Consider the following 14468-nt stretch of genomic DNA (forward strand, 5'->3'; position numbering starts at 1 on the left):
CAGCTGCCTCCTGCACATCTCCCACTGGGATGTGCCCGCAACCCAGGTACATGCCCTTGACCGGAATCGAACCTGGGACCTTTCAGTCCGCAGCACTCTGTTCTATGCTTCCATGTCTCTGGCTCCTATCTGTTCATCAGTTATTTTGTTAATTAGATTCTACATATGAGTGAGATCATGTGGTACTTGTCTTTCTCTGTCTGACTTATTTCACTTAGCATGACACTCTCAAGGTCCCTTCATGCTGTCTCAAAGGGTAAGATATTGTACTTTTTTACTTCTGCATAGTATTCCATGGTATAAATGTACCACAACTTTCTTATCCACTCATCTACTGATGGACACTTAGGCTGTTTCCAGATCTTAGCTATTGTAAATTGTGCTGCTATGAACATTGGGGTGCATACATTCTTTTTGATTGGTGTTTCGGGTTTCTTAGGATATATTCCTAGAAGTGGGATCACTGGTCCAAATGGCAGTTCCATATTTACATTTTTAAGGAAACTCCATACTGTTTTCCATAATGGCTGCACCAGTCTGCAGTGTACTAGGGTCCCCTTTCACATCCTCACAAGCACTTGTCATTTGTTGATTTGTTGTTGATAGCCATTCTGACAGGTGTGAGGTGACACCCCATTGTTGTTTTAATTTGCATTCCTCTGATGATCAATGACTTTGAGCATTTTTTCATTTGTCTGTTAGCTGTTTGTATATCCACTTTGGAGAAGTGTCTATTTAGGTCCTTTGCCCATTTTTTAATTGTATTGTTTGTCTTTTGTTAAGTTGTATGAGTTCCCTATAAATTTTGGAGATTAACCCTTTATTGGATATATCATTGGCAAATATGTTCTCCCATGTAGTGGGCTCTCTTGTTACTTTGTTGATGGTTTCTTTTTCTGTGCAGAAGCTTTTTATTTTGTGGAGTCCCATTTATTTATTTTCTCCTTAGTTTCCATTGAACAAGGAGATGTATTGATAAACATATTGCTAAGAGAGATGTCTAATATTTTACTGCCCATGGGTTCTTCTAATTTTTTTATGGTTTCCCATCTTATATTTAAGTCCTTTATCCATTTTGAGTTTATTTTTGTGTATGGTGTAAGTTGGTGGTCTAGTTTCGTTTTTTTACATGAATCTGTCCAATTTCCCCAACACCATTTCTTGAAGAGACTGTCTTGACTCCATTGTATGCTCTTGCCTCCTTTGTCAAATATTAATTGAGCATAGTGGCTTGGGTCGATTTCTGGTGACCCATAGTTTCTATCCTCATGTAACTTACATCCTTATAGGTAAGGCAGGATTAGAGGATCCTAATTGTTGAGCCAAACTGAACGTAGAGTGTCTGACCTAGGCACACAGAATCAAATAGTGTTGTTAAGGCTTGGCAGTCAAACTTCCTGGGTTTCTCTAATATGGGCTCTGCCTACAATTAACCTTGGGAGAACTTATGCACTTGTTTGAAAAAATGTATTTCCTCTTCTGTACTGTGTGGCTTGTGTCACTGGATTCATTTAACTCCCTCAATCTAAGTTGTATTTTAAAAGTAGTATAATTAATATATAATATATCTTAATATAATTGAGCTATAATAATGGTATCTACTTCAAATGGATGTTGTGAGCACAAAAGGAAACAATGGCGATAAAACCCAAATCAATATCTACTATGATTAACTAGAGAACATTTGGGCTATTGTATGTGTTCAGAAGCCTTATTCAAATGAAATAAAGTTACTGTCTGGGAGAGAGAGGTGTTCTTCCCTTTAGTCTTGGAGAATTTCTTAGCTAGATATAAGACATTGGTAGGATAAGAAAGAGATAGTCTAGTTAACACTTTAGTTGTTTAGCCACTGCTGTTTCAAATGTGTCTTGAGCTTTGATCTTTGGTAGATGACCTGATTAACTATTTTTTATTATGTTTACTCATTAATTCAAATATTTCTTGAGAACTTTGAAGGTACTAGGTGGTGGAGAGCCAAGGGAGGGGCATGGATAGGGAGGAATATTGCAGTGATAATATTAACAATGATGAGGTCACCTTGCCCGCACTGCCCTATTTTAATCATCACACAGCCTTCTGGACAGATGTTAATCTTTGGTTTAGAGAAATGAGGTGATTTGTCCATGGTCATACAGCTAATAAATGGCAGCTTCTGGCCTGGAACAGGATTGCTGGTCTCCAAAGCCCCAGGCTGTGGAGGGCCACCTAGAGATCATCTGATACTCCCACTGTTTTGACCAACTCTCCCTTCTTGCCTGTGGAGAATACCTTCTTCTTCACCAGCATCTGGTGTGCAGTATTATCTGAATAGCACAGATATTTTCAGCAACTCTCAAGGCAGTGACTCTGGGAGGCAGGAAGAGGCAGGAAGAGGAAGAGAGGCAACTCTGGGCCAAGGGGAATTTTACTTCGGTATCAAGAGTAACAATGACAAGCCTGGGGCGAATGTTCACCACCCTGTAATTGCTCCCACCCTCCCTGTGACTGAGTACTGTGCCATTCCCTGCTCAGATTGTACTTCTGTCTGCCCGTTTGTGACTTCATTTCCCCCTTTAGGTCAAGGTCTGGTCACACAGGCCTGCTTGGAACTATGGCTCTAACCCCTGACCTGCTGTGTGACCTTGGGCAAGTTAGTAACTTCTTTAAGCCATTGTGACTTATTTACAAAGTGGGGCTAGCCTGGCCGGTATGGCTCAGTGGTTGAGTGTAAACCTATGAACCGCGAGGTTGTGGTTCGATTCCCCGTCAGGGCACATGCCCAGGGAGTGGGCTCGATCCCAGTGTGGGATGTGCAGGAGGCAGCCAGTCAATGATTCTCTCTCATCATTGATGTTTCTATCTCTCTCTTTCTCTCCCTTCATCTCTGAAATCAATAAAGATATATTAAAAATACATAAATAAGTAAGTAAATAAATAAATAAATAAATAAATAAAAGTGGGGTTAGTAGGAGTGCCTACTCCATAGGGCTGTTCATTGCCTCCCATCAGACAATGTAAATCCAGTGTATTGTGGGGCACTGAGGTGTGGCGTGGTAGCCATATCGGCTCTGCCATAAATGGCTCTGCTACGAATATGATAGAGGACCTTGAGCAAGTCCCTGTGCCACTCTAGGACCCTGGCTCTACCATTCTGTGTGTGGAGTACCACCTCTAGCAGGAGGGGTCTGTGACAAGATTCCAAGTGCAACTTTCGCCTTTGGGATGGCTATAGAAGTTGCTAGGTGCTCTACTTAATTATAATTAATTAACACTACTAAGTACTGATTCCTTGGCTATAGTAAATGTAAGCCAGTTAATAAGGATAATAATAATAAAGACTGAATTTTAGGGAGTGCTTTTATTGTGAAAAGTAGGGACTATACACAAATATGTTTTTGTACTGGCAAATTTTGTTACGATCTTATGTTAGGACCAAATCTGGGCCATCGATGGGAAAAAGAGGTGATGACAAGAGTAAATTAAATTAATTTGTGTTTCCTTTTTTTTTAGAAAAAGTATTTAGAATTTTTTTGTTTAAGTTTAAATTTTTGAACACTGATTTATTTTTTTCTCTCTCACATATTAGAGTACATTTCTCTTTGTTACCTGATTCTACTCTTGGCCAATACAAGGAGTTCTCCTGTATCTCAATGGATATGCATGACTTATTCTACTTTATTTTAATGGACTCTATTTGTTTTTTATTTCAGAAAGAGCAAGGCTGTTCATAAACTCATCAAGCATCAAATGGTGGCAGTTCTTTGCCAACATCTATTGTAGTACTTAACAAAATAAAAGACTCTGTATTTTTAGAGCAGTGTTAGGTTCACAACAAAATTGAGTGGAAAACACAGCATTCCCACATACCCTTTCTCCAAAGTCACAGCCTCGCCACCACCAACATGGGTCTTAGCGAGGTCAACTGGTTACAGTGGATGAACTAACATTAACACATCATTGTCAGCCAGAGTTTATATTACATTTTCCTCTTTGTATTGTACAGTCTATGGTTTTGACAAATGTATCCATCACTACGGTATCATACAGAATAATTTCACTCATTTCTTCCCCCTTTCCCACATGGGGTAGGCAGGGGTCCAGAATAGACTTCCTGGGGCAAGTTGAGCAGGTAGGGGAGGTCTTATCTGAGCAAGATTCTGACAGAATCCTGCTCCCATCTCATCAACCCTTTATTTTAGGAGTACATCACACATCTGTCTTTGTATGACAGGGGAAAAGGTATCTGTGAGAACAAATATTATACATTGTTTAGTAATTCCTTTTTTCTTTTCACAGTTCTGGTAGAGATTTCAGCTAACTGGGGGACATTAGGGAAAACTCTGAAGAATATCGATTTTACTGCAGTCACAGTGTTCTCTTATCTTGAGCACCATCATCACCCAGCCCACTTGAGGCATTTCAAAACAGCAGCAGTCTGGTGAGGATTGGGGCTGCTCTGTGTTTTCAGGGAGCTGGGAGGCAGTGTGGAAAGCACTGGCCAGTGTCGGAGTCAGTCCCAGGACAGTCACCAGCACCTCCCCTTTCTAGGCCACCTGGGAGAGACCTCACCTGGCTCAGGAGGCCGCGTGATTCAATTGTACAGTGGGGGTAATACGTCACCTACCTTGTGGGGTTCTGGAGTTAGTGGCGATATCCATACATCACTCAGAAGTAGTCCTGGTGCGAAGTTACATGCTCAGGGATTGCTTGGTGTCATTATCCATTTTCCCCTTTTTCAGTTTTGCCTGGTGTTTATGACTCAACACCAAAATCTCACAGGTGAATTTCAGATTGGAGCAGGTTAAATGCCAAACTTGACCAGAGTTTGGTCACAGATGGCAAAACATTTGGTTTTGTAATGGTTAATGCTACCTGGCCCCAGGTGTTTGGGGGAGAATCATAAGTATGTGTATAACACACACACACACACACACACACACACACACACACACACACACACCAACAAGCCAAGTGCATCATTTCATCTGACTCTTTGGTTTGTCCCCAACCTGACCACTTAAAAGGTGAGCCTCAGGCACTGATATCATTACGTAGTTATAATTGTTTGATTACCTCCCTGGGTAATGCCTTTCTCTGCCTGCCCTTTAAACCCAGGAATATCTTTTATGGTAATAATGTCATTTATTACTTTTTTTACATTTTAAAAATAATATGTGCTTCATATAAAATAAGTTCAAATACCAAAGTGCATAACATAAAAGTGAAGGGCATCCTCCAGCGCCTCCCGTCACCCTGCTCCACCTCTAACAGACTTATCGGTAGTAGGTGTGTCGTGTGTTCCTTCGAGACATGTTTTCTATGAATATTCAGATATGCTATTTGCATATATTTTCCCCAGTTTTTAAAAATTATATTAGGCTACCCATATTATTCTGCCACTTTTTTTACTCATCAATAAGATGAGTAAATTAAGACTTTCTTTTATATTAGTACTTAACGTGTGTAAAACATCTCTTTATAAACAGTTGTTTAAGTATTTCACAGTAAGGAGCTTTTGTTTCTTATTTATGCACTAGAGGCCCCGTGCAAGAAATTGGTGCACTGGTACAGTCCCTAGGCCTGGCCAGCAATCGAAGCGTGAGCATCTGGTGTGGAAGGGCAGGTCCCAGCTGACCTCTGGGCCCTGGGCAGCACCTGGGCCCCCGCGTGCCCCCTTCTGCCTAAGTCACAGCTCCTGAGTCCCCATAGGAGATGCCATGAGCATGGCTGGATGCCGCGGGCCAGGGCACAGCGTGGGCCTCTAGGCCGCCCAGTGGCGCCACACAGAAGCCGGGCAGGTAGCGTGCTCTCTCCTAGCCGGCCTCCCAGACTGGTTCCTGCGCGAAAGCCTGACTCACCCAGAAGAGGCCACGCGGGTGTGGGGCAGGCTCATGGGCGCCAGTACCTGAGGGGAGGTGTGGGGAGGACTTCCCCTGCACAAACTCTGGCATCCCGGGGGAGGGTAGCAGGGGGAGTGAGAGTGAGCTGAGCAGATACCCCACATTCTCACCACACCTCTGCCCCCCACCCCCACCCCCAGGTAGCCAGCAAGAGGTTGCAGCCCCCTGCCCGGGTGATGCCTGCCATGTTTTTCACCACCCCCTGGTGGTCAGCACATGTCATAGTAAGCGGTCGAACTCTCAGTCGAACGTCCACCTGAGGGGACAATTTGCATATTAGGCTTTTATTATATAGGATTTTCTCATCAATGTCTATTCAAACTATATCCAATGTTTCCTAATTGCACTATAAATGATACCACAAACATCTTGCTATACCTGTCCTTGGCATACGTGTGAGTATTTCTGAAGGATATAATAGTTGTAGTGAAATTTCTGGATTTAAGGTTATGCAAAATTTATATTTTAATAGGAACAACCATATGGCTCTCTATAAAAGATTGTGCCAATTTACAGTAATGCTAATAACATTCTCAAGTGTTTGAAAATGTTTATTTACTCATCGGTAAAAAAAATAGTATATTATTGTTTGATTTTCTATGAGAGTTTTATTTTTTACCACTTGAGCTGTTCCCATTGGTATCACCAAGAATTCTAATTAGTGGTTTACCAGTTTTATTCTATTACAGACATTCTAATCTCTCAGCATTTGGTTATTGGATCAGCCTGGCAAATTATAGAGTCCAATCTATGAACTTAAATAAATGGTAGAAAGAAGTGGTGGAAGGTATACAAAATCATCCTTCTTTTAAAAATATAAATCAGAGTGTTTTACACCCTTTAGTGGTTGCCAATAGTACTTAGATGGAAATCGAAGTTTCTTCCTATGGCCTGTTGGCTTGCACAATAGGGCCTCTGCTTTTGTTGCCCACTTACCACTCCCCCTTACAGGGTATAAGGCTTAAGTTTACTTTTCTAAACTCCTTCTTATTTTAGAGCTGTGTTTGTGTTTGTGTATATGCGCGTGCTATATGCCAGCCACCGTGGTTGGAACCCTGACATGATATTTCATTTACTTTCCAGCATAATCTGGGAGGTTGTCACTGTAAATCTCATTTTACAGATGAAGTCCAATATTACTGAGCTGTGAAATGGACCAAACAAGGTTGGGCCCCACAGTTACCTGACTCCTGGACCAGTGGTCTTTCTGCTGCATTGCCGTTACTCGTAGCAGTTACACTGGTCTGCAAGCATTTCCCAAATCACATAATTTTGAGGGCTTCCCTCCAGGTTTCCGCAGTGCTGCCCAAAGTTGAAGACTTCGCTCTTCTTCAGTGGTCCCTGTTACTCTGAAAAACGAGTTGATGAAGGCAAGAAACTGAACACCGAGAGATGAGAGAGCTAAGGGAAGTCAGGAGTCCCATGTGCAAGGAGCTTTGATTTTTACTGTAACTTTTTGTTTGGGCATCATTTCAAAGTCACTTGAATAAGCACAGTGTAAAAGAACCTCTGTCTCCCCTTTACGCAGATTCATCTTCTGTTAACACCTGATCCCATTGGAACAGTGCCAGTGGGATAAGTGTTTCTAATGCCATGCTTACCCAAGGACTCTGTGGCTAGCAGCTTCTTTATTCCTCGTTTGAACTGTTCTACAGCCCAACTCTGGTATTCATCCTCCCTGACCCACATTCTCAACTTAAGTTTTATATTATTGCTCAGAATCCCCTTCTCTCTCACAGTGTGGGTATGAGTCTGGCTCAACAACTGATCAGCTTGAATTTGGATCACTGTTCCACCACTTAGGAGCCATTGTAGCGTTTAGAGAGGCAGTTTCCTCATCTGAAAAAAACGGGCCTGACGTAGTACCTTCTGGAGCGTTTGTGAAGATTCCATGGAATCATGTAAAAAGGAGTTTCATCCCAGCACCAAGCACAAGATATTCCCCTAGAAATGCAAACTCACTTGTTGAAGGCCCATATTCACCCTATAGTTATTCATACAGCTGTACCAGTTGTCAAAATACTGAAACATGTTCATATCAGGAGATAAATAGCTGCTTCCCTGAACCCCACCCCTCACCTCCATAGCATCGCCATCTTCTTGGCCACTGTCCTGGGACCCCCATGATGTCCCCAGCATCCACCTAACAGGTAGAAGCCTGCAGAGCTGGGGCCTCCAACAATCTGCTGCAGCTCTCCGTAGAGCATTTTGATTGGTTGATGACTGCTGAACATATCAATATCCCCACAGTATATTAGCTTAGTGCCTATAATTACTATCACATCCACTTACAAAATATGAAGGAAGCAGGGGAGGGAATGAGGAACTTTGCCCAAAGTCACACAGAAAATGATGACTTAATCTTGAGACTATTTCATTTCCAAACCATGTCCATTCTCTGTGGAGTAGAGGCCCTGTCTCCAAGCCTAGTTCAATCCTGTGACCTTGGGCAGGGGACTGCATCTCTCAGAGGGGGAACAGTGAGAATGATTCTTCTAGCTTCTCTGCCTCTCCAGGCTTTGAAAAGTGCCAAGATAGGGAAACTTTCCTTGTCTTTTTGTTCAGGGCAAATCATCAAGTTCAGTGGTCAATTTTAGGCCAGAGATCAAACTCAACTCGTTAATTATTCACAAAGTTGGAAACTCTGCTCTTCTCTTGAAACTGCTTAAACCCGTTCAGATAAGCCAGAACTACGAAGCTGATAAAAACAAACTTGTTGAAAATAACTAGTCAAAGCAGAGCATACAAATGTTTTCAGAGAGGGAATGTGAGCCAGAGAAAGCAAAGGCACAATGAAAGGAGCATGGCCTTGGGAACCAGGAAGACTCCATTTATGAGCTGTGTCCTATTGGGCAAGTCATGTAATAAGTAACCTGTATTTCATCCTTTAAAAATGAGAATAAGCATCTTGAAGAGTTATTTAGAGCCAGACATAATGGGGGCACAGCCTAGAGCTCAGTGACTGGCATCAGGAGTGAGAGTCCAAATATTTGCTAACCTGGACTCCAGGACCCTAAAGAAACCAGAGTCACTATGAATCAGCATCCCACAAGTTCCCAGAGGCCCCCTGCAGGCCAGGAGTTAACCCTTTCCTTGCTAGATCACTGAGGACAGGGGAGTGGCTATTTGCAAATAGAATGGAAATCTTTAGTTGTTCTATTCTGATGCCTTGACTACCCAGCATCCCTGGCCAATAGTAGAAGAAAGTGCTCAGACACCCTCAGGTCTATCCTTCATTATATGAGAACTAGTGGCCCAGTGCACAAATTTGTGCACATTGAAAGGCAATTAATTAGAAGATATATTTTAATATCTCTATTCACTCTTTCTCTATAATAGAAGTGTCAACCAAATTCACGATCGACAATGACAGATCGAAACACATGCATACGATTGGCACTAGTGAGAGCTTTATATATAGAGAGAAATTTGCTTAATTAGACCTGCTTTCTGATTTAGCTAAACTTTTTCCAGCCCAGTGAAGCACTCCAAATTCTCTTTCAGGTAATTGTCTGCAACACAGCAGTAATATCAACATGAAGCAGATTATTATTGTAGATCACTCAGGGAGAACAAAGGGTAAAATATTTAACTGCAGCAGTGTTTGACTATATTCTGCACAGTGAGAAAACCTGAAGTCATTTTCTTTAAAAAAAAACATATTTTTATTGATTTCAGAGAGGAAGGGAGAGGGAGAGAGAGAAACATCAATAATGAGAGAGGATCATTGATCGGCTGCCTCCTGCACGCCCCCTACTGGGGATCAAGCCCACAACCTGGGCAGCTCTTGACTGGAATCAAACCTGGGACCCTTCAGTCCGCAGGCCAACGCCATATCCACTGAGCCAAACTAGCTAGGGCTGAAGTTATTTTCAGGGTCCACCATTTCTTACTTCTTTTCAGTTGGGTCAAGTTTCTAAGCTTTCTAAATCTCCGTTTTCCAGCTAATAAAAAGAAAATAGGATTCCACTGAGTCTCCTATCTACCTACTTCCAGGACTTCTGTGAGGATCAAATGAGATGAGGCACAGGAAAATGCTTCACAGACATTTGGTCAAAGTATAAAATATTTCCACCTGGCCATAAAACAAGTCGTGTTCCTGGGCTGAAGAAACTTCAAGGAGGCTAGTGGCCATGGAGAGGAAGCCAGGCATTGCTACATGACATCATTACCCGGCACCCACTGCCACCATTTCTGCACTGGCCTGAGCTGTGGGCCACATTTTATGTCATGGGGTCTTGGCAGCATCGGCTGTGATTTGGTGGGCTATTGCTCCGGGATGGTGGCAGGGACTGTGTCCCACTCGGGGGAAGCTGAGTGTTGCTTTGTTGGCTCCAGGTTTATGGTGCCATTTCTCTGTAAATGGCCAGTGCGTATCAGCAGCTCCTGCTTTGAGCATCTGCACCCTGGTGGTCAGTGTGCATCATAGCGGCCAGTCAGACAGTCAGACACTAGTATATTAGCCTTTTATATATATAGATTATTCTGTTTTATGCTTACACCAGAGGCTCGGTCCATAGATTAATGCACCAGTGGGATTCCTCGGCCTGGCCTACACCCTCTCACAATCCGGGACCCCTCAGGGGATGTCAGAGGCCCAGTGCATGGATTCGGCCTGATCCCCACAGGCCAGGCTGAAGGATCTCACCAGTGCACAAATCCATGCACCAGGCCTCTAGTATACATATAAGATCTTTGGTTAATCTCTTCCCACCCTCCCACCTCCCTGCTTCCCTCTGAGATTCATCAGTGTGTTCCATGTTTCCATGCCTGTGTATTGAGCATCTGCCCCCTTGTGGTCATTGCGCATCATAGCTACTGGTCAAACCGTCGAATAGTCGGTCGAATGGTCCAAGGGTCGCTGAGGCTTTCATATATATAGATGTGATATTGATCTGTAATTTTCTCTTATTATGTTATCTTTGTCTGGTTTGCTATCAGGATAAAGTAAACATCATAGAATGGTGTCTCACATGTCTCTGAGGTTCTGTTTATTTATTTATTTTTATTATTTTTAGTTCTTTATACTTAGTAATCTCAATTTACCTGCCTTTCAGTTTATTAATTCTTCTGCTTGCTCAAAACTGCAGTTGGGCCCTTCTAGTTAAATTTTCATCTCTCTTGTGCCTTGCAACTTCAGAGTTTATTGACTTTAAAAAAATAATTTCTATCTTTTTATTTGTATTTTTGATTTGGTAACACATTTTTCTCATACTTCAATTCTTTAGACACAGTTTATTTTAGTTCTTTGAATATATTCATGATAATTGATTTAAGTCTTTGTCTATTTATTACAATGTCTGGCCTTGCTCAGGGACAGTTTCTGTAAATTATATTTTTCTTTGTATGGGCCCTATTTTTCTATTTCTTTGAATGTCTTATTTTTTTTTTTTGCCATTGCTATTGGTAACTGGCCATTTAAAATAATACAGTGTTTCAACTATGGAAACCTGTTCTCTTTCTTTCTTCTCCAGGCTTTGTTGTTGTTGCTGCTGTTTGTTTGTTTAGCAACTTCTTGGAATAATCCAGGAAAATTTGCATTTTTGTCACGTGTCACCACTATAGTCTCTATTCAATTAGCTTAGTTAACTAATGACTAGATAGATAATTAAAAAAAAATCTTGAACTAATAATCTCCCAGCATTTTCAGGGCTTCGTGTGTGTGTGTGTGTGTGTATGTGTGTGTGTGTGTGTGTGTGTGTGTGTGGTGTTTTCAGTGATCTGCAGGCAGTCTCCAACTCCACCTTATCCTTAACTTTCTGCCCATGGAGATGTTCAGGATACTCAGAGGAGAGAGCGGGGTTTTTCCTGGGCATATGTACAGTCTTGAAATTGCGGATGGGCTCCTATATCCACAGGAATAGGTTGGAGCTTTCCAAAGGTTCCCATGGACATCTCATTACCCAGTTTTTCTTTTTAGAAATCTTTGGTTAGCTTCATGTGAGCTCCAACTGTTAACACCTCCTCAGGCAGCTGTGATTTTAAACAATTGCCGCTGATTTTATTTGACAAATACTCTGTGGGTAGGGCTCTTTACAAAGTGTAAGCTCTAATTAGGTCAAATAAAGAAAACCCTTGAAGGTGGAGCTTCTTCAAAACTGCCAGATGTATCAAATAGTGCAAATTCTCTGGGAATGGGACTTCTGGGGAGCTCCAAGCCCATCTTGCTTCCTTCAGTAGCTACTAAGTTGATGGTTTCACAGCTACTATAGTTGTGAGACTGTTAGCTCTCAGTACTACTTAGTGAATTGCTAGGGAGAGTGTGATGGGCATCAGGCAGGTTAAAATGCCACAAGACTCACTGTCCTTGCTGAGATATAGCCATTGTTCATGAGTAAATGCTGCTTGGATTGTTGCAAGCCTTTGGTGATTTTTTAGAGTTCTGAAAAAGTTAATAGGATTTTGACAGTTTTCACTGGTGTTCTCATGGCTTTTTATGGAGAAGTGAGTTTCAGAGGTCCTCAATCGATCATTTCAGAATAGTCAATTGCACATTCACTTTCTATAGTTATGTAACAAAATTACCACAAACTTAGTGGCTAAAACAACACCCATGTATTATGTCACAGTTGTTGTAGGTCGAAAGTCCTGGCACAGAGTAACTGCGTTTTCTGCTCTGGGTCTTGCAAGGTTGAAATCAGTGTGTTGGTTGGACTGTGTTCTCTTCTGGGGCCCGAGGTCTTATTCAGGCTGTTGGCAGACTTTAGGTTGTGGTTGTAGGAGTGAGTCCCTGGTTTTATTTTCTGTTTGTGTTTTGCTGGCTAGTGGCCATCTCAGCTCCTAGAGGCCTCCTTTTGATCCTAACTGACAACCTGGAAGGTGACTTGTTCAAAGCCAGCAGGAAAAATCTCTCTACAGTCTGTTAAAAGGGAGTCTTATGTGACCTAGCGTAATTGTGGGAGTCATAGGACCTGCTCACACTCAAGGAGTGGGGATTATACAGGGTGTCTATACTGGGGGGTAAGGTTCTTGGGACATATCATAGAACTCTGCCTGCCATAGGCTTACTGTGGGTCTTCAAGCATTTGTCTACAAGGGGAATCATTGCCATCTATAATTCACTTGTATGGCTCTATTTCATAGAGCACTTTCATTTAAATTAATCGAATGTAATCCTCACAATAGCCCTCTGAGAGAGGCAGGGAAGGCGTTCCTAAACCCATTTTAGAGATTTGAACCAAAGGCTCAGAGACATTATATGACTTACTCATGAGCACACAGTTTCTAACACACCTGTGTACAAGTAGGGAGCCCTCAGATCTAACACACCTGCGTACATGTTAAGGGTCAGGCCTTTGCGAGTTTTGGTTTCTATACAGCTTCCTCCAGGCTCCTGCATCTCCTACATGCCTATTTGGGGAAAATACCTGAGCGTGAAAAATAGTATTAACCGGGAGTTTTGATAAAATGGAGTCTGCAGGGGCAAATTGCAATTTAAATAGCTCAAAAATTCCATTTACTTCCAGCAATATATTCCGAATGTTCCCTCTGGCCCAGCTCAAAGGGAGCAGGCAGTCATCTCCTGCAGAAAGTAAATGGAATTTTTATTTTTGTCTCCAAAGTGCCTTGAAATCAGCAATCTCAAGGCTGGCAATGGGGCCTCAGTGAAGACACCATCAGAAAGAACAGCAGAGGTTCAGAAGGTAGCCAGCCATGGACCAAACTCATTCTCATTTTAATTTGATGGTTTTGCGGGTGGTAGAAGACACTGACCATTCCAGACCAGCCTTCTTACCTCCCTATACTTAACCTCCTGGTTCAATGTGTCCAATCACCTGAAAGGTAGTGGGCTTTCTTTAGCTCCAATTCAAACCTTTAAATTCGTCTGGGTCTTTCTATGGTGGTGCAAATGGCTGCTCATGGTCCTTATCGATCAATCCTTCAAATGGTTGAGGACATGGAGCTGGGACCTTGGCTCCCTTTGCAGATTCCTTTTCCCCAGTCCCTGCACAAACCCCCAGCTGCCTTGAGAAGGCAATTCTCACCTTCTACCAAGGCCATGCCCTTGCCTTACAGTGGAAATAACTCGGGGGGTGACTTTCATGCTCCCCAGCTCCCTGTGTACATCAGGCTGAGGCTGGATCCTGCCAAGACCACACCTTGCTTTGCCTCCTGCCTGCCCATCCTGCTTCCTGCATTTCCTCTCTCCCGAGAGCCCTCCCCATCAGTCAATCACATTCACCCCATCACTGTCTCAGCCGCTGCGTCCATGGCAGAGAGTGAAGAAGCTCAGCTGTGCCTTTCCTCTGCCTACGTTAAAAAAATTGCATCCAGGAATTGAAGGCCTTGCTATAAAGAAGCATCCATTTAAATAAGGCAGTCCTACTTTTTCTTACTAATATAGAAGTCATTTACCTCAACCTCAGTTATGTGGGACATAGGCATACATATAGAAAGGGCCTGTGAGTCACTGATCGAGATATTGTAAAATAACAGGCAATCTGTACCTTCATTGTTAAAAAATCCTACAGCCCGGCCATTGTGGTTCAGTGGTTGAGCATCGACCTAAGAACCTGGATGTCACAGTTCGATTCCCAGTCAGGGCACATGCCTGGGTTACAGCCTCAATCCCCAATAGGGGGCGTAACA

The sequence above is a fragment of the Myotis lucifugus genome, unplaced genomic scaffold (assembly GCF_000147115.1).
Source record: "Myotis lucifugus unplaced genomic scaffold, Myoluc2.0 scaffold_27, whole genome shotgun sequence".
Taxonomy (NCBI): domain Eukaryota; kingdom Metazoa; phylum Chordata; class Mammalia; order Chiroptera; family Vespertilionidae; genus Myotis; species Myotis lucifugus.